The sequence below is a fragment of the Ambystoma mexicanum genome, chromosome 4q, assembly GCF_040938575.1.
Source record: "Ambystoma mexicanum isolate Mex_15411 chromosome 4q, UKY_AmexF1_1, whole genome shotgun sequence".
Classification (NCBI taxonomy): Eukaryota; Metazoa; Chordata; class Amphibia; order Caudata; family Ambystomatidae; genus Ambystoma; species Ambystoma mexicanum.
The window spans coordinates 427198483-427219600 of NC_090928.1; the positions used below are offsets into that span (position 1 = coordinate 427198483).

Genomic DNA, 21118 nt, shown 5'->3' on the forward strand with positions numbered 1-21118 from the left:
CCCAGTGATCAATCCAGTGTCCCCACCAATAGCAGTGACATTAGGTCCATTCACTGAATATTGTCCATTTCTCTTAACAGAAAATTGTGGGGGAAATCTTTTGGGGTTAAATTTATTGAAAAAACTGAGTGCAGTTATCCATTGCACTCCGGATGGAGTGTTCTTGAAAATTTCGCCACAGGATGTATCAGTATCTGAATTTCTGTCCAAGTCTTTGCCAGGAGAATTGAGTGAAGTGCCAACTTGTATATGGGCGATGAATGACAATGATGTGGGATGCTTGAAAATAGAACCATTAAAGATTGTTCTAAAAGGAGGAGAAACGTTACCGCGTATTCAACAGTACAAAATTTCAGCAGAAGGAGAGAAAGGATTGAAAAGTATTGTTTCTGATTTGGTAAAATTGGGGGTGATTGAAGAGATTACAGGCAGTACATGTAACAGTCCAATTCTCCCGGTGTATAAGAAAGGTACCATATTGTTTCATAATTGATCTGCGTGCACTAAACAAGGTAGTAGATCCTCAATTCCCATTGGTTCCAGACGTGACCACAATTTTGATAATGATTCCTGCCTCGGCAGAATATTTTAGTGTTATTGATTTGAAAAATGCCTTCTTCAGTATTCCAGTACACAAGGAAAGTAGATATCTGTTTGCCTTCACATTAGGAGGGCGATCATTTACATTCACGTGCATTCCAGAAGGCTGCACAGAGAGTCCGAGTATTTACAGCAGAGCATTGAAAGAACAGCTAGATATGCTAGAATTACTGACAGGTTGCGTATTGTTACAGTATATAGATGACATATTAATCGCTGCTGATACAGAAGAGATTTGTAAAAAAAGGTACTGTTTTATTATTGACACATTTAGCAGCGCATGGCCATAAAGCAAGCTTAAAGAAATTCCAATATTGTCGAAAGGAGGTGGCTTATTTGGGCTACCTACTTTCGAGAGAAGGGAGAAGACTGACAACAGAGAGAATAGAGAGTATTTCTCGTATGCCTATTCCAAAAACACAAAAAGGAGTCAGAGCTATAATAGGCATGGCTTCATATTGCCGGCAGTGGATTGTAAACTTTGCATTGATTGTGAAGCCAATGGTGGCATTGACAAAAAAGGATGCTGTGATGCCTTTGCAGTGGAATGAAAAATGTCAGAGAGCATTTGATCTGCTCAAAACTGCACTGTGTTCTGTTCCAGTTTTGGGCACACCAAATTATGAGAACATTTTCATATTGTTTGTACATGAAAGTGAGGGCTGCGCGTTGGCTGTTTTGACACAGGAACAAGGCGGAAGAATTAGGCCATGCGGCTATTTTTCTTCCGCGCTCGACCCTGTAGCACGCGCACTACCATGTTGTTTGCGAGCTGTTGCAGCAGCTGCAGCATCAGTGAAACAAACCGAAGGAATGGTATTTGGGCACACCTTAATTTTGATGATGCCACATGCCATAGTCATTCTATTAAATAGAACGCAGACGCAACACCTCACCTCTGCTAGATTGACTAGATACCAAATTGTCCTTTTTGCGCCACACATCCAAATTATGAGGTGTTGCTCTTTGAATCCTGCAGAATTAATGCCACTGCCCAAGGAAGAACTAGGTGAAAATGAATCACCTCCCCATGATTGCTTAATGGTTACTGAGGAAGAAACAAAAGGAAGAATTGATTTAACAGATACCCCACAAAAAGAGCCAGATGGAGAACTGTTTTGCGACGGCTCCTGTTTTAAATTACCTGAAGGCACATCAACTGCTGCCTATGCTATCACTACATTAAAGAGTATTGTAGAAAGCAAAAGAATCCCCTACAACCCTGCAGAAGCCGCAGAGATAATAGCGTTGACTAGAGCCTGTGAGATTTCTGAAAATCTGAGTGTAAATATATATACTGACAGCCAATACGCCTTTGGCGTGGTTCATAACTTTGGCCGACTTTGGGCTGAAAGGGGTTTCTTGACATCACATAGGGCCAGAATTCAACATGGCCCTTTGATTGTACGGTCACTGTCTGCACTTACGTGTCCGAAGCGCCTAGCAATAGTGAAATGCGAGGTGCATAAAAAAGTAACGTGTAAAGTGGGAGAGGGAAATGCATTTGCAGACAGGATTGCAAAGCAAACTGCCACTGATTTGAATACCAAAATGTTGACAGTACAGTCTGAGGAAGTGCCCTGCATGATAGAAGATGGAATTGCTACTGTCAAAGCGATGCAGGCAGAGGCCACCGCTGATGAAATACAAGGGTGGGCTGAGGGCTCTGCTGAATTAGATCTAGAAGGTTGCTGGGTAGACAAGAAGAGTAAAAATTGGATTTTGCCCAACTCCTATGTAACTGCAATGGTCACAACGGCCCACAGCCCTACTCACATTTGTGCCAAAAAGATAGTTCAGCATATAGCCACAGTATGGGAGAACACGCACATAAAGAAAAATGCTGAGAGGCTGGTCCAAAATTGTATCACCTGCTTACAACACAATGTGGGGAAGGGAACGGTGACTCCAACAGGCAGTTTCAGCTCTCCCTCTATGCCATTTGCGGTAATCCATTTTGATTTCATGGAAATGGAGAGATGCCAAAACTTGAAGTATGTCCTAGTGGTTATATGTGCATTCAGTAAGTGGGTGGAAGAATATCAAGACCCCATGAGTGCTGGTTTTATTGAACGCCACAACGGCATTTTTAAGGCCAAAATAAGCAAAATTTGTGCGGGGAATAAGTTGAGTTGGGTAGATGCATTGCCGCTAGCGTTACTGTGCATGTGCACATCTGTGCAGGCAAGAACTGGGCTCTCCCCATGCGAGATAGTGATGGGGAGGCCGGCGAATGTTTGGTGTGCAGCGCAGCCAAAACGGCCAGGGGAGCTTGAATATCCTGTGCTCAGCATTTATTGTAATCTGTTAATTCAAAAATTGTGTTTGATTCATCAGCAGATGCAGGAGGCATTACCAATCCGATACACTGGTCAGGGGCATGCACTAGAACCCGGAGAATGGGTGCTGATCAAAAATTTGGAGAGAAAAACATCACTTGAACCCAGATGGCGTGGACCCTACCAGATACTTTTAACAACGCAGACCGCCATTCGCGTGGACGGAAGGAAAGCGTGGATTCATGCAACGCATGCCAAAAAGGTCCCATCACTGTCCGAAAAGCTGCCTGATCGAGATGACCAGAAAGAGACAGCGGTCCCAGAAACAAAAGAAGTTGTTGCCAGTTCTTTGCCACAAAATCTGTCTGATCCTGAAATAAAGCCTGGAAAGATTGCTATAAAAGAGGAAGGGCAAAGAGTGCCCCAGCGTTGTCCAGCAGAACCTGCATCATTGCTGGCTGACACAAAACGTGTACCTCTTTGGCGCCCACCATATTTCATTGCGCCGCAGCCTGAAACAAAATCCGTATCATCACTTTGGCACCCACCATCATCTGTCATTGCGCCACAGGCTGACTCCGAGCTCGTGTCTGGAAGTGCACCCGCACTATTCATTGATCACATGACACCAGGAGCAAGGCGGTATAATTTGCGCGACCGGAAGAAGGAGTGATCAAATCTTCATTTCTTTTGATCTTTGTTGCCTCTGTTTCCTATTGTGGATGAAGTAGGAACCGGAAGCCTAGAGGAGAGCGGCGTGAGGGTTTTGCAAATCGGACAGCCCAAGAGCAAGGCTCCTCGGCGCTAAAAGAAAGAAAATCCATGTGCAGATCCCCCCTTACGGACAAGAGGGGCTCACATGGTATGAAGGCAATTGATAACTGCTCTGGAGTTCTTTGAGCAATGTGCAGATGCACAGAGATCTTGCCCAACGTATAGCAATCCAGGCTGCTAAGAGCTGGCAGAACAGACCGTTGACATTTACTGAACCTATTGATATTCGAATGAGTGCAACGATAAGAGATATTCACGACGAACATTGTTGGAGAAGAAGAAAAGCGAGAGAAAAATGCCAGAACCAGCTTTTGCCACCTCCTGCACCACTGCTGATAATGAGTTAAATATAGAGACTGGAAGGTTGCACAAAAAGAATTGCCGGAAAAATTGTATGCTGATCTTAACGATAGTGATGTGCGTAATTAGTATATTAGCCCCAATAATGACTGTATTGGTATTATGGTACTTGGAAGAAATTCACCCCTTAGAAGTACTTTTGACTGTTGGAAACATTTCCACTACTGAAAGCCCGGTTCATGTAATTACTTACACTCTGTCCCCAATGGAAGAAAGACACAGGGAAGGTTATGGAAATAATACATTACTGCTAATAATGAATATGACTCACTCCATATTGAGAAAGAATAATTGTTGGGTATGTGCCCACTTGCCGCAACATGGTGGGAAAAGAATTGGTTGGTATGTGCAGCCGTTGCCATTGAGTACTGCATGTTATGCATCCTTGAGTGCATTATATTATGGGAAATGGAATGAAAGTAAAACTGGTCAATTAGATAGAACAAATTTGAATGAATTTGAAGAAATTATTATGAAACCTGTAGGTTGTTCTATATTTCACAAAGCACAACCGATCACACCAGTAGTGATGCCACAAGACAGACTATTTGTGCCCTATAAATCATTTGTAATCACGTTTCATATGAACCCAGAAGGAAATAATGACACAGTGACCCCCCTCCTATACAGTAAATTACAGTCCACGCTCTGTCCCCTTTTGCTTGAGAAAAAAGGCTTCCTATTTGGTGGGATTATTCACTAGATGCATTAATATAGCATTACTTGATAAGGAGGTAGAGCCAGTTAATGTAGGTGATCCTGTTTATTTTATATGTGGAGAAAAAGCGTATCCCTGGTTACCTAGAAATTGGGGAGGTACTTGTTACTTGGGATTTTTGTTCCCAGGGGTATTCCTTTCAAGAACAGCAGATATAGCCAAACTGGCCAGGTCAAGACCACGGCGGAATGAGGAAAGAGGTTTGATCGCACAGGACATAGCAAAATCATTCATACCATTTTGGGGCCAAGCAATAAACTTGTATAATATAAGACAACTGTCCAGAATACTAGAGAAAAGGATAAATGGGAGAACAGATATATTATACAATATGACATTAGAGGAAAAAGGAATTAGATTAATGACACTCCAAAATAGAATGGCTCTTGATGTAATCCTGGTTTATCGTGGCAGAGTTTGTTTGCAAAATCGTGGGATCAGCGTGTTGCGTATTTGTAAGCGACACCTCCCCTACGATTATTGAAGCGATAAGAAAGTTGCACGTTTTAAGCTCTGAACTTCACCCCCCTGAAGGGAGTTGGGAATTAAACATAAGCTCCTGGTTCTGGGAGGTACTACGCTCTTGGGGATGGAAATTATTTGTGATCCTAGTAGCAGTGCTAGGAATATTCATGACATGTTGTTGTTGCATACTCCGCTTACCCATAGTATGTACTGAAATAAGCGAGGAGTGCATACAGATGGTAGAAAAAAAGAGCACTACTAAATCAAGTACTCACAGTAATGATGAATCGAAGACAGTAAAATAATTCATGTCAATCAATATTGATGACAATGAGGAGGAGACCAGTAGTGTGCAAGATTCAGAATCAGAATCAGATACTTGGTCGGAAGAGGGTGCAATGTACGGATGAGGCATTTGGCATACGGCCAAAAGGAGGGTTTGTCAGTCCAGAAAAAGTAGACACCCCTCAATCATGAGGCAATGTACTTTGTTGGCCGAAGACCAACCGCCTCATGTGTTTAGTATTAGAAATATATAGCCAAAAGCTTGACTGAAGTGCGGCCATTTTGAAGTGACTGAAATCGCTATTTTGTTTTCTAATGTTTGCCTTTTGCTTTCTGTTAAAACTGCTTTGCTGAAAACTTATTCTGCTCCACTAGTACATTATTGTTCATGTAAAGTGCAAGGCCGCGAGAGACTTGTTGAAACATAACGCAGCAACCCAGACAGAAATGCCCAGTCTCCTCCCTCACAAGTCCTTGGAAGTAAGCAGCAAAGCATTCTAATCAGTGCACAGGTGTCAGCTAGTCTAGTTAATACAGTTGAAATGTTAGAAGCAAACATTAAATGGCTTGAATTATGCTCTTCTTTGCGGCCCCCCTTTCCTGAGCCCTCTAGAGCCCCAGAGAGCAAGTTGACCCCCAGTACACGAATAGAAACTAGGAGATAGCGAGGCCTGGAATGTGTCTCTCCCCTGCATGCAGCTTGCTTGCAGAGAACAGAAGCAGTGTGTTCTTATAACAAAGAATTGTGTCTGCAGGCTCATGAAATTGGAAACTGTTGCTAAATAAATGTCTGAAGGTGTCATACTCGTCACAATTGTCAATCATCATGCCCAATTCAAAGGAAATACATTATGGCCGGTATTGAATGTGTCACCATTGATTGTAAGATGCTTGCTTTGTATATATGTAACTGTTGTGCGATTCTCTCTCTCTTGCGTCCCCCGGGCTCTGGAAAAACACATCGCGGGCGTGGGACCCAGTTGGCCAACTGAGAATAATTGTTTTGCAATAAACCCTAGCTTTTGGGAATACAACCTCGTGTCTGGCGTATCAGTTCGTGTGTGGTGATTGTGCCTTGTTTCCATACGCGAGGGTCCCGTAGGGGCCCCTTCAGAATGAGAATAACTGTGGACTATTGCCATCCAGTAAGCTCTATAAAAGAAGGCAAAACTACCTTGACTGCTTGCTCTTGGCTTCTAGCATCATCTAAAGCCACAGCATTGTCTCTCGTGCCATCTTCTCATGCTGTGGCCCATCGAACTGGTACTACATCGCACCTTTTAATAGCTTTCTTCAGACTTTTAAAAGTGATGGCTGGGTGCCTGCTTCGGCAGCACATATACTGAAATTGGAAGGATACAGAGAAGATTAGCATGGCTCCTGCTCAAGGATGAAATGCAAATTCGTGAAGCATTCCATATTTTAAAAAAAATAATTTAAAAAAAGTGATGGTCGAGAAAGATTCTTGCCCAATGGGAATTCCTCTAGGTAACATTTCATTCCTTTGTTTTCATTGTATCTGTTTCATTAGAAAAGAGGGCCTTCATTTCATGCGTGCCCTCTCACTAAAGGCACATTCACTACAGAGAGCTGTGGGGTGAGGGGACTTCAAGCATGAGGGTGAGTCATCGTGATGCAGGAGGGGGCCTCGCTATTTGAAAGGAGAGATTTGTAAAGTCCCTTGCTATAATTACAATAACAAGTGGGAGCAGAATGAGTGATCTAATTCCATTAAAAATGAGTCACCCACATTTTACTTCTCTTACAGAAAGAATCATTTGCTGCCTGTGCAGGACATCTAAACAGATGCACAGGCTGGGGCTTGTTTAACAGTGATCATTGCTGGAGGGGGTGGGCTAGATTGACAAGGGAGACCTGCGTCACCTGCTCTGGGACAGTGACAGAGTCAAGGCTTGATGGGTTGATGCTATGAGGAGACTGCACCTGGTAATGAATGGTCATATGATTGCCATCTGGCTCGGCCTATTCTTTACTCACGAGTAAATAACTCATGCGCTAGCAAAGGCCATCATAACTTGATCGCAAGCTACTTTTAACAAAAATTCGAACTTTAGCGTCCCACGTAATTCTCTATCTCCTTAAACACAATCCACACTGTTTAATTAATAGTTTATCTGTGCTGCGCCCATCCACGCGCCATTCAGACATGGGTGACTAGCAGGGTCTTGGCAACCCACACATAACTTTAATGGATGAAATGTGCACATGCATGATAGCACCTCCCAAATTTGGACTCCAGTGAGTCCAGTCCCTCCCCGGGTTTTCAACCAACAAGCACACAGAGACCATAATTATGGTGAAAGGCGCTATGCAAATGACAAAATAAATGAACAAGGGTTCTAATCATGACCAAGAAACAGATACTGAAGGTTTGGATGAGTAAGAAAAAGCTGCAAGTGGAAGGTTGGCTCATAGACCTCCAACCTCTACTAAAGCATGAGCGTGTGATGTATATAAGGCGAGTAACGAGCTGTGTGAATGAGAAGTGAATCCTGGTGGTGTAGCTCATGGAGGAGTTGTGCTTCGGGTTAGTGAAAGGCAATTCTGCCTGTGCTATGCTGGCTGGTGTCTATGTGTGTTGTCTGCTATGTTATTGTTTATGGAATTTCCACGTAGGTGTGTTCGGGCATTGATGCTGTCCTTGCTTGTTGCAGAACACCCTTGTGGAGATTCTTGTGGAGAAACGACTCAGCTGCTACAAACCCATCACTCGAATCTGCAGGTTATGTCAAGGCTGTTTGTGTTTATATCATGACAACTATTGCAGATCTAACCGTCCCTCTCCCTCCCATCACTTTACTGCTCTGCTGTATAATTTGTTGTCTTGTTGTTTTGATGACTTAAATAAACTTGTGAAAAAACAAAGGATTGATCCATGTTAACTGCTGTGTAGGATAGTGATAGTCAGAAGGCAATTAAGCCTTTGTGATATGAACCCAGCTCTGGCAGGTGGATAACATAGCATGTGTATTTGTGAATGCATTTCCATCTCCAGAGGGGAATCGTGGAGCTATTGACAGATAAAGGACGTTTATTGTCACCCAACATAATGCTACTAATTTTATCAACCTCAGAAGAATGAAGAGCTGAGGGGACCTGCTGGGATTCAAACCTGTGACCATTCAGTCAAACACAGGCTCCTGTAGTGGATGCATTAGTCCACTGAACCATTGTCTGAAATCCCTAACTACCAGTGCCTCACCTTAGCTAGAGGCCTCATTTTGTCAAGACTTGACTACTGTAATGCCCTCTTTGCTGGAACCTCCACAAGCAATGTGAAAAACTGCAGGTAATTCAAAACAATGCACTGAGAGCAGTGATGAATATCCCAAAAAATAACTTATCTCTTCAGCCAGAATTGCCCACTGGATCCATATCCATGAGCGAATACACCTTAAACCCCTCAACCTCAGATACAAATGTCTAGCTAACACTGCCCCTAAATACCTTTGCAATACATTTAAGAAAACTCAATTGAATAGACCAACCAGAGCCTCTCAATCTAACCTGCTCTTGACACCTAAATTCAAACTACAAAAATCTGGAGGACGCAGCTTCCCTCTAGTAGCAGCTAAATACTATAATGCCCTACCCCCTGATCTCAGGGCTGAAACCTCCCTCTGGTCCTTCCGCAAAATCCTCAAAACGTGGCTTTTCTCACTAGACGCATAACCCCCAGTATGCCTTCTTTCTATAGCAGTGTACTATCTGGTACTCTGCTACAACAAATTGACTTATCACCTGTGTGCCTGCACAAATGACTTATGACCTATGTACCCACACTTTGTACTATACTTTTGCACTTCCTGTAACCAGCGCCCTGATGCCTAGGGGTTTGGTGTGCTATACAAATAAGCAAACAAAATAATGTTTCCTCCAGCTGACACAAACAGCATGTGTACATTGTCTTTGTGTGGTGTAGACATACGAGGTCAAGCCATTTATATTAAAAAATGCAGAGGGGGCCTTCATGTCCTGCCCAAACTGCAAAACTGCTGCACCTACTAATCACGTAAGAGAAGTGCATTGGCTAAATGTTGGCAGCTCATGCAAGCTTAATTTTTGCTATACTTACAGTTGTCAAAGAAAAACAGACATGCCATTGAGCCCAAAAAATATGTGACGTTATGTAGCATAAAGATACCCAAGGGCATTAGATTTTACGTGTAAATGCCCTCTGAGAAAAATGTCACCAGGTAGTCAATTTCTTTCCTTGCACCCCTAAAGTCCTTCCCCACGGAAATCCTAGCCTGCGGTAAAACAGCGCTCCTCCACCAACCAATCCCGTGGGTCAAACCATTAGGACAAACACTGGCAGCTCAAAAGTGGTAAAAAACCTTGGATGCACATTGGACTCAGGCTTATCCCTCAACCAACACACTACCTGTGTATCCAAAACCTGCTTCTACCACCTACGGATTCTCAGGTGGATGTTCCCCTACCTCACCTATCCCCAACTTTTCTCAGCCATCAATTCCATCATCCTGTCTCGCCTAGACTACGAAAACTGCTTCTACCTAGGAGCCCCGGCATCCCAACTAAGGAAACTCCAAAGAAACCAAAATGCGACAGCACGCCTGCTCATTAACCTGCCTGCCAGAGAACATATCAGCCCTACCCTGAGTGTCCTCCACTGGCTCCTGATTGCTTGACGCATCACCTTTAAAGCCATGTGTATCACCCACCATGCAGTCCACAACAGTGGCCCGGAATTCCTCCGAGACAAAATTGTCCCCTACCAACCTTCCAGGAACCTCAGATCTCACACAGCATTTCGCCTAGTGATCCCACCCCACAGCTCCACAAGGCGTGGTGGTTCCTCCTTCACCGTCCAAGCGCCAATCTTCTGGAATTCCCTACCGCTACACATTCGTAGCACTGAAAACCACCTGAAATTCAGGAAGGCCCTTAAAACCTGGCTTTTCCCAATACTCTCCTAATCCATCACCCCTGAGAATACACCACTAATAAAAACTCCCCTACATCAATCACAGCACAGGGGCCTGCAGCTCCCGCAGCAGTTTCACTTGACACACCTCCACCACTTGCAAAACAAGAACCCCACCTGACAAGTCATCCAGGTAAGCCAACAGCCTTCGTTGTGGCATCCCTGAAACACTATCAACCCTCCCACAACAACACCCCCACCCAACAAGTCCTCCAGGTAAGCCAGCAGCATTTGCTGTGGCACAACCGCAACATAAAGGGGTATAGGGTGGGAGGCACTACTGCAAGTTCATATAATCAAAAATAAAAAATAAACATAAACATAGATGCTTGTTCTTACAGATTTCGAGCAATCAATTAGTTAAATAAATATATTTCAGGTGCAGCAGGGCAGATCCCGAGGCCACTCGAGATCAAAACACAGAAAGGACATCAAACAAACATTGGGTGTTGCCAACCGATAGCCCTGTGTTGCACTCCTAATGGGGTAAAAACCCCTATGTGGTTTAATGATCTATCGTGAGAGGGGATCTCCCATTAACCGGAAGGCACCCTCCCAAAGGTGTACATAGAGCTCTCCGATAGACTTGGGTAATCTAGTACTCATATATGTACATAACAGTCATGAACTGTGTATTTTAAGTAACTGTGTATTTTAAGTAAATGAATGTCCACCTGGTAGAGTCTGTTCAGGAGCCACCAAGAACCTTCACACTACAAATGCACAACTCATGTATTTTATATGTCACAAGGTAATTAGACACATTACAGAAAACATTAAATAAAATGAAATTAGATTCCAATTCAAATCTCAAATATACAATTGGATCAGATATCAAACTCAGTGTTTAACAGGCAGCATCAGAAGACCTTTTCATTTGGTGCAATTGTACAGTACAATACATATAGTCGTTCAACTTCAAAATAAACTGGCAAAGTGTAGAGTGTCCAGAAACATAGGATTTCTGTAACTAAACATACAATAGTTCATATTTGCAGATAACAAACATATTTGTAGATAACAAAAGTATTTTTCAGTCCTAAACACTCCTAGATGTAGTTAAGTGCCAACGCGTTTCGGATTCAGATGAATCCATCTTCAGGGCAGGAAATATGAAGTTCCTTCAAATTTAAATGGGTATTCCTAGGGAAATATAAATAAACTAGTTAGCTAATTGGGAACTATAAATGAAAAGATAAGTGTTGAACACCCAAAGGTATGCACTAACCTTAGTATTGACATTTAGAAATCGAGATTCTTACAATCTGTGTAGTGAGCGAAAAAAATCAATGTCAGCTTGTGAAAATTTAAATTTTAGTTCACAAAGTCAGAAAGCAAAAAGCAAAAAGCAGAGTAACACTCACCGCGTTCAAAGGCGAATATGGATCACCCCGGATGTGAGTGGGTTGTTAGGAGGTCAATCACACGGTGCATGTACTGTATTTAATCAAAGGACCGAAATGGAATTACTGAGGAAACCACGAGGGTAATGACGGTGAAGAGTCTCCTAAGAAATGTATGGAGTATAACTCAGTAGAGTTAACAAGGTCTGGTAAACTTAAGAGAAAATGCAACAAGCCAAAATAAATGGCGGGATCCGTGACTACCACGAATAGGGCTCAGAATTCGTATGAGATGCATATTAACGATTTGGGATATATGCGTTTTGCAAAATAATCGATAATACAGCCCCTACGGCTGTTCAAGGGTTCCAACAGTCTTACCTATAATCAAAGCACGGTCGCAGAGTACGAGATGTCCACTAGTCAGACGCTCGGCTCGCGAATGCGAGTTTATAAATGGTCGCCATGGCAGCCTCGCGCTTGCGCAATGCTGCGGATGACGCCATGTTGGTGGGGGCATGTAGCTAACTAACAATCAAAATTGTCGATCCACGGGCTTGTATCACATCTGAAATGCCTGTTGTTGTAAAGAATGTTATAAAGCTATCGCCGCATCTAGTGTTAAAAACTGTAGGTTCCGACACAAAACTCATACCTCGAGTGGGTTGCTATGGTGACAACCTGAATAGCCGAGGCGCTGCAGGGTGCTGCGTCTGCCTGTGAGGAGGCAGACCACGGGGGATCTAATACTGATGGGTAAATTATTTGGACACTGTGTAACCTAACTGTAGCACAGGTAAGGCTGACCTACTGAATTGAAGGTCTCATTGACGGCCCGGGGGCCTAACAGGTAAGCAATCTGGGTGTTATGAATAGCCATACTGCTGTGTGTGTAGAGTGCGAGGAGAGACACCACCGCAGCCTAGAACGAGGCCGCGTGGTGTCCCCCCTCACACCCTGGAATAGTGATGCTCAGCCAGACTGGTCACAGAACAAGGCAGGACAAAGCCCGCGTTCAGTCCGTCTGGATGGCTGGTTACATCAATCACAGCACAGGGGCCTGCAGCTCCCGCAGCAGTTTCACTTGACACACCTCCACCACTTGCACAACAAGAACCCCACCTGACAAGTCATCCAGGTAAGCCAACAGCCTTCGTTGTGGCATCCCTGAAACACTATGAACCCTCCCACAACAACACCCCCACCCGACAAGTCCTCCAGGTAAGCCAGCAGCATTTGCTGTGGCACAACCGCAACATACTCACTGTGCCCCCCGCCCACCAGAATCGTCCAAAAGAGAGACCATGTAGAATGAGATAAGTAGCCCAGGGTTCCACACGTCCATCACTAAAGAATCACTGCACATTCTTAGTCTGAATTGCTTGCTTGGGGAGTTCTCAGTTTTGACAATCTCCCACTGCAGATGTGCTCTCGGGTCTGCATGTGGCAGGCAACCTGTGCCTGTTGTATTGCGGAAGACTGCTGTATTATATGATGAAACATACTGCATTGTGACACTTAGGCTTCTCTCCCACCATTCAGGATCCTCAAATCTAGGTGTAGCCTCCATAATTGTCTATTATATGTAGAAACCTACTGCATAGTGAAGTCTAGCCCTCTCTCCCACTATACAGGACTCTCTAATGTAGGTGTAGCCCCCATCTTCACTTACGATATGGCGAAACCGACTGCATTGCGGAGCATGGGTCTCTCTTCCACTATACAGGGCTCTCTAGTATAGGTGTAGCCTCCATCTTTGTTTATTGCTTGGTGGTTCCTGCTGCGTTGTGGCGCATGGGCCTCTCTCCTGCTCTGCGGGACTCTCTAGTCTAGGTGTGGCCTAAATCCTTGTTTATTACAGGGCGAAACCTACTCTGTTCTGAGTACTGGGCCTCTCTCCCACTATGCAGGACTATCGGATGTAGTGTATCCTCCATCTTTGTTTGTTGTATGGTGGAACCTACTGCATTGAGAACCATGTGCATCTCTCCTACTGTTCGGGTCCCTTGGGCCTGTGTGTGGCCTCCATCTACGTTTGTTGCAGGGCAAAGCTTTCTGCATTGTGAAACCGAGGCCTCTCTCCCACTGTGCAGAATTCTCACATCTAGGTGTAGCCCCCGTACCCACATTTTCTTTATGGTTAGTGAAATCCTACATACAGGATCCCTTAAACTAATCCTATCCACCAATAAATGCATTTATACTGTAAAACAAAATGTATTCGAAACCTAGGCTTCACCAATGGTATAGGACTCTCAAATCTAGGCTTGTTCCTCTGCTGCACTGAACAAAGATCACCCCAGCCGAACAATTTCGAAGCTCACGGTACATATATTGAACATCACCAGTGTGGACACAGGCTACAGGCACGGTTAAGCATCCAGGTATGGTAGAATCCTTCTATGGCTAGACCCATCCGGTCTAGCACCACACATAGCCGCCCAGACTGAAACACCTGACGTACCTCAACACCTCTGGCACTAGCATACAGCGAATACCATCCAAAAGGAATTCGGTATAAATGGCCAAACATTGACTCTCTCAACAATAGCAATGTATCACTAACTCTCAACAGCGCCCACCCACATGCCTGGCCTCTCTTTTGGGCTTCTTAGTCAAGCCTTGCCAGCCACCCAAGCCCTAGACTGGCATCACGGACACATGCATCTCCTAAACTATACTCCGTAGATATTACACCACCCTCACTGCGGTCACCGAGGGTGTTCCAACTGGAAAAAAGCGCATTGAGGCCACACAAGTGGGGAAAGAGTGCTATATAAATAACCTAATACAATACAAGATGGGTATTATTTACTATTCTAACTCCAGTCCTAGAATATTTGGGGAAAGTGCTTTAATTTTCGTGAGTGTGCACATTTGGGGAAATGTTTCCCCCTAGCTAAATTTTTCCAAGGTGACTTTATCACTGGATACCAAGCATTACACAATAAAGTGTGATCAGACATCTAGCCTGAATCCTTCAAACAAGACCACACATACGATGCATGTCAAAAAATGGAAATTTGGAAGATTAGTTTTACTTAATAAATACAGTCTTCAGAATAAAGACTAAAAATGGCAAATTAGAATGGTGAACCTCCCAATGGTCATATGCAATAACATGTTTTCAACATGCATATACACATTCAAAATTTGATAGCAGAATAGGCAAACAATTAAACTGACTTAAAAAAAACAAGACTACGAGGACAAAACATATCTCAAAATTGAACATTTTATGTGGTAGGTCCAACAGAGGAAAGACAGCGCTGCATCCCCTCAGCTACTTCATCATTGCATGTCTAGGACCATAGGCATAGAGACACTTTGCAATGCATTCTAGTTCTACCAAGCACATCCAAAATGTGAACATGCCCCCATGAGATGAACACTTCAAATTTCCAAAGCTAGCAATATAGCCAAACCACCACACAATCCCCTTACTTACTCATCCCAATCCCCAGCCCACACTAAACTGCCCAAACGTATTAATATTGTGTACCTTTAGCTATGAGAGGTAATGGACGCCCTTTGAATGTTGTTCTTGTGGGTAACAGCAAAGCATCCCAAAGCGTTAACAAGACCAAGCTGTGTTCCAAGCTTTCTGATTAAGGAATTGAGAAAGGCTTGCTCATCATGCTGCTTACTAAGTGGGTGGACAAAGGCAGAGGTTTAAAGCAGGGCTGCGTTCTAGTTCCCTTGCTTTTTGCCATTATATGGCTGATTTACCCAGGAAATTGGAGAAATGTAATAACTTTGCACCTAAGTGGGGTTCAACAAACATACCAATATTATCTCACGCTGATGATATTGTCATATTAGACCACACTTTATTGGGCCTCAAGAGATCAATAACTGCTCTGATAGACTACGCTAAGAAAAATTACTTAATAATAAAGTTTTTTAAAAACTGTTCAAAAAATCATTCAAAAGAGCTGAAGTTAAAGTTAAGATTAGAGATATGATAATTAAAAACACATCCACCTATACATATCTTGGCTCACTAATTACAGACAAGTGTACTGGACCAGATAACACTTCCGATGATTGAAACAAGCGCAAAAAGTTAATTAAGTGCAACAATGAGTCATACCTATTCCCATGTGGGAAATAGTCTTAATGGACTCCTCTTTGCTTACAAAGTGTGGTCCCGATAATTCTGTGTGGCCTTGAGGCCCAGGAATCACTGGAGAATAAGTGGCTTGACAGATTAGAAGGCAACTTATTTAGACGAATTGTGGGTATTGCTGAAAGTGTTCCACTAAGTACAATCAGACTCAAACTTAGACTAATCTCCCTAACTACCATGCTTGAGATACACAGAATAAACAAGTGACTCCAAATTCAGAACCAACGAAATACACCAGTTTTCTGATTATTGAGAGAAGAACTAAGCAATGAGGAAAACAAAAAACTGAGTTCGTTAACTAAAGTTTGCATCAACTTTCTAACAAAAATAGAGTGAACGCTGGGATCAACTCTGCATACACACATACTTACCCAAATGCAGAAGAGGTGCCTTGGATGGGACTTTTTTACCAACTGTCAACAGGCAGCGAAATATGTTTCTCTCCAAGAAGGGATTATACAAACTTACATATTCACTAAGTCTCAACCTTACTTATTAAAAAGTCCATCTCCCTTACTGCGGAGGTTCTTTTTATTAGAAAGGCTGAACCAAATTCTGTGCCTGGCTGAAACAGGTCCTCGTATCAAATGACAGCGAGACAAGAGAACGTGTCGACTCTTTTTAGAGCCTAATACTTTGGAAAGCCTCAGACACATGCTTACCCAATGCCCTAGGATCAAAAGGAAAGGTACGAGCTATGGGGCAATCTGATATACAATAAAAATAGTACGGAAACAACGATATTTTGGGGTGTTTGCAGGTACACACTATCCTGATAATGATACCCCTAATTAAACTGTGCAATATAGCAAAAGCTATATTGTACAAACATGTGTCAACAAGAATTGCACAGTACATACTGAACAGTGTTATTTAGCAATTAGTAACAGGCACAACAACAGGTGGATATAAAGTGAACATAAGAAATAAGGTGTACATGAATGTATATAATATTGAAATGATTACGTTATTAATGCTGATATATTAGTTAAAATATGTAATTTTTTAAATTACCTTTAGTTTTCTTTTATTGATGTTCTGTATTCTTTGTTTGGGTTTGAAAAGTAATGATTTGCTATAATAAAACTAATAAATAAAAAAAAACAATAACAGGGCCTAAGTAGAGTTAATGGGCCTCATTACGAGTATGGAGGTAGCCATGCCACCAAAAGCGGCATGGCTACCCCCATACTGGGTACCAGGTCCGGGTCCCGTAAAAAGGGATTTACCAGGCCATTCCGACCTTCGAGGGCCTGAAAGAACGAGAAAATATCGAGGCTGAGTACCACAAATGAAATACACCAATCACAGGCTGAAAAGATTCACAGATCTTTAATTCTGTACAGTTACAAAGAAACACAGACAGCTATCTGGCTCTCAACACCCCGCAATGAGTACCAGCCCGTCAGAGAAAGGTGAGGGAATGCTGGACATTGGAAACGTTCATGCTTTTATACAATTCTTAGTAATATTGTCCAGCCTCTCTACATCTTAATAATTTGTGGTCTAGAGTTCGTGCCTAGTTCACATACAGCGTATACAATAATATGCGAAGGATTACATAGGTTTGCATTTCTTTGAAGACACAATGATGATGTATGTTCTCAAATCCTGCAGCAAGCACTGTTTGTTGTCTCCTCACAATTGCATTCGGCCTGTGTCCACGCTCGAGGTTTGCTTTACATTGTCACAATGTTTATACAAGGATGAGGCTTGTGTGTGCAGACAATACTTAGATGACAGTTCATATGGAGCGCAAGGTCTCTTTACCCAGCCTAAACAGTCGGCTCTTGGACAGCCTAAACATTAACAGAACTCAAAGGTCAGGAGGCTTGGTTGTAAGCTGAAAACATAGTCCACCATTTTAGAACGAAGAACACACGAGTAGAAATCAAAATGGCGGCTGAATCTTAAAATGGTGGCGAAGTTAACCCAAAAATCAGACCTTTGCAACGTGGTTTTCCATGTAAAGCGATTGGGCTTAGGGCATTATAAATACTAAGGAGACACTATATAATTACCGTTTGACAAACCCTCCTTTTGGCCTAAGCCAATAGCTTATTAAGTATATTTGCTTTACTCACAACTCCACGCTTCAATGTCCACACATCCTAAATAATATCCATCGAATATATTGTCTTCCTGTAGATCCTTGGCACTAATACCTTTATTGCCACAAATTAAGTGAACGGAATCATCTACATACAGAGGTCTGTCCTCACTAATCAAATTCACATTATTGATACAACCCTTAAAAGTACCCATTAACTACGAACCATCCCTTTGTATGCAGAAGGAAACAGAGTAGGGGCTGTGATTGATAGTGATTGATAGTGTAAGAAGGAGACGTAGCATCCCAGTTGCCTATGGGTGCCATTTTGAAAAAGAAACTAATGATTAGAAGGGTTTAGAAAATGTATCAAAAAGGCATAAATAAAGCAAAGTTAGGGTTCATCCTATTTAAAAAAGAGAACAACCCAGTGGCGCCTTTCAACTCATCCAAGTTAGTGCCATCTAAATTCCCTGAGATGCTGTCATTCTAATTGACCAAAGAATAGTGCCCTTCGAGAGGCATAACATACTGTAGTTAAAGGCAAAGGATCAATATACCAGCCCCACCCTTTTCCCCATATTGTAGTAATAATTAATTCTATTGGAAATTACATGGATCACATTCATAATTAACAAAAGGGTATTATTGTAATAGCCCCATCTATGTTGGGACTCCCTAGAGGATAGAGTGTGCAGATGCACGAACGAAAGGAAAAGACAATTAAAAAAATGTATCAACAGGTATCAAGGATTCGAGCGGACGCACCCCCCTTCTATGTACCAAAACCTAAAAGTGATCAATACTGTAAGACTGGTCAACACAATTACGAGAAAACAATACGTCCTCATGGACTATGTATTTGATCGTCCAATGTCCTCATTAGCCACACAGTCAATCAATTGCTCCGTACGAGTAGAGATAACGACAGGCATTGTTCCTCACAGCTCTTCCCCGAAAAGTTCCTGCAAAATACACTGTAGTCAGTTTGCTGGTGATCTCCTGATCACGTGGTTTCTTGATTGAAGATAGTCTTTCCCAGTCGCTAACCACTTGCTTATACTTCAGTGCAAAAGTGGCAAAGGACACGCTCAACAATCGTTTCCTGCGAGCACAGCTGCACTGTGCAGTAAGTCTAGTGCCGTGGGTGCAGACCATACCTTAAGACTCCAGGTACTGCGTGATCTGCGAACAGAGTGTCGTTGCTTCCTGATGGAAGTGATGAAACAAGGGAAAGATTGCTCAAGGGTGCAGGATCATCGAAAGAAGATTTCGAAGACAAAGCAGCTGTCTCCTCAGACTCCACAGACTCAGGAAGTATCTCCAAAGCACCCTTGATGTTATTCAAGATTGATTAATCCTTAGAAGCAGGGCAAGTAGTTTTTCTTCTTTTCTTCTCTGTCAGATGACAAAAGAGCTAGGTATTTTCTTGATGTGTGTCGATCCGGTGTCTTTTCCCATCTACACGTACAGCAGCCTGTGTGGCCAATGGGTCCTGGAGCGGTCCTCTTCTGTGTGGTGCGAGACTGGATGCTCTCTCAAGTAACTTCGGGAGCATGCATCTACCTGGTCAAATTCTGTGACCTGGCCCCTCGTACTTAACTGGGAGGGCTTCTCGCACCTGTTAATACATCAAATGAAAGTCTTGAGTTAACTGGTTACAGCATTTAGTAAGAAGCAAATACTCCACATATTTTTAACACTCTAGGTTTTTGGTAGACTTCAAATGTTAGCTGGCCTCCCCTCCATGGTTTCATCCGGGGGGGGGGTTCCAGTTCTAATCTGTGGGGTCATCCATATGGACAAAGGAGCTATACATAAATGTCAAGTTATTTCAAATTACGACGTTTTGCGTTTACCCAGACAGATTCTAGTATTTTATGGATTTTTCTAGCACGTATGTAAAAGGGACCACAAGCCTTTGTGATCATGGAGGTGGCTTGTATCGGGTAGCATCTGTCTTCCCTTTGAACTGTCTACCCAACACCTTTCCTCATCCAAACTCGCTAAAACCCGCAGCCCAGTATCTAAATTCTTTTGGAGTAGCATCAGCTTGAATATCCTTCATCAAATCAATCCCTTCATCTACTGAACATATATTTGTGGTTTCTTTCCTGACATACATTTCTAAGTACAAATCAATAGAGATCCGTACAGCTATCTTGTCAGCAAAAACATTTCCTCTCGCTACATCATCTACTATCTTTCAATGTGTTATGCACTTCATGATCGCTAGTTGAGTAGGAAGCGCAAGTGCTGAGAGTAGCTGAACTATCGGGGTGCCATGTTGGATTTTTATGTTTTCCATGCAAGGTCAAGAAACCTCGTTCTTCCCTTTGTTAACCCAAGTTATAAACCACTCCAAAGGTATACCAGTTATCTGTAAATATATTCACTCTAAATCTTTCTGAAAGTTCACAAGCTTAAATCAGTGCAATAATCTCTGCAGTCTGCGTGGAGTTATGCAAATGTTCTCCTGGTTTCCACAATCTTACTTAGTGTAGTGATGGCATAAGCAGCAATGGAGGCACCATCCGAAAGTTTTAAAACAGGAGCCATCGAAAAACAGCTCCCCTTGTAGATCGTTGAAAGGTGCATCATTTAAATCAATCCTGCCTTTAATTTCTTACTCTGCGGTATAAGGCGGTCATGTGACATTTCGTCACTGCAAGCAATGTCTTGCGGAAGAGGAATCAATTCAGCGAAATTAAATACGCAACACCGTTAAATTTGAAAATGCGGTACAAATAGGATCAATTCATATTTTGTTGATCGTGCAGAAGTAAGGTGTTGCATTTTGCGTTCTTCTTAACAGAACATCTACAGAGTGAGGTGTCATGCCAGTTTAAGTATGGTCTAGAACCATCCTCTCACTCTGCTTTACAAACGCAGTAGCAGCAGCGACAGTTCTCGGACAATGCAGCAAAAGCGCATGCAACATGATCAAGTGTGGAGGAAAAAATAACCGCACAGTCTATTCTTCCCCCCTTCATGCTCCTGTATTAACACAGCCAAAGCACATTCATCACATTCATGCACATACAACACAAAGGCCTTATCATATTTTGGTGTGCCCAAAACTGGTGCTGAACACAGCGCAGTCTTGAGCAGATCAAAAGCTTTCTGGTATTCCAAGTTCCATGGTA

General features: G+C 42.8%; 1 non-coding gene across 1 annotated transcript; it reads left to right on the forward strand.

The window, feature by feature from the left end:
• Window positions 1-6799: 6799 nt before the first annotated feature.
• On the forward strand, window positions 6800-6906 carry LOC138468609 (U6 spliceosomal RNA). The gene has a single exon (XR_011268361.1). It is a non-coding gene; the product is annotated as a U6 spliceosomal RNA (small nuclear RNA).
• The last annotated feature ends 14212 nt before the right edge of the window (window positions 6907-21118 follow it).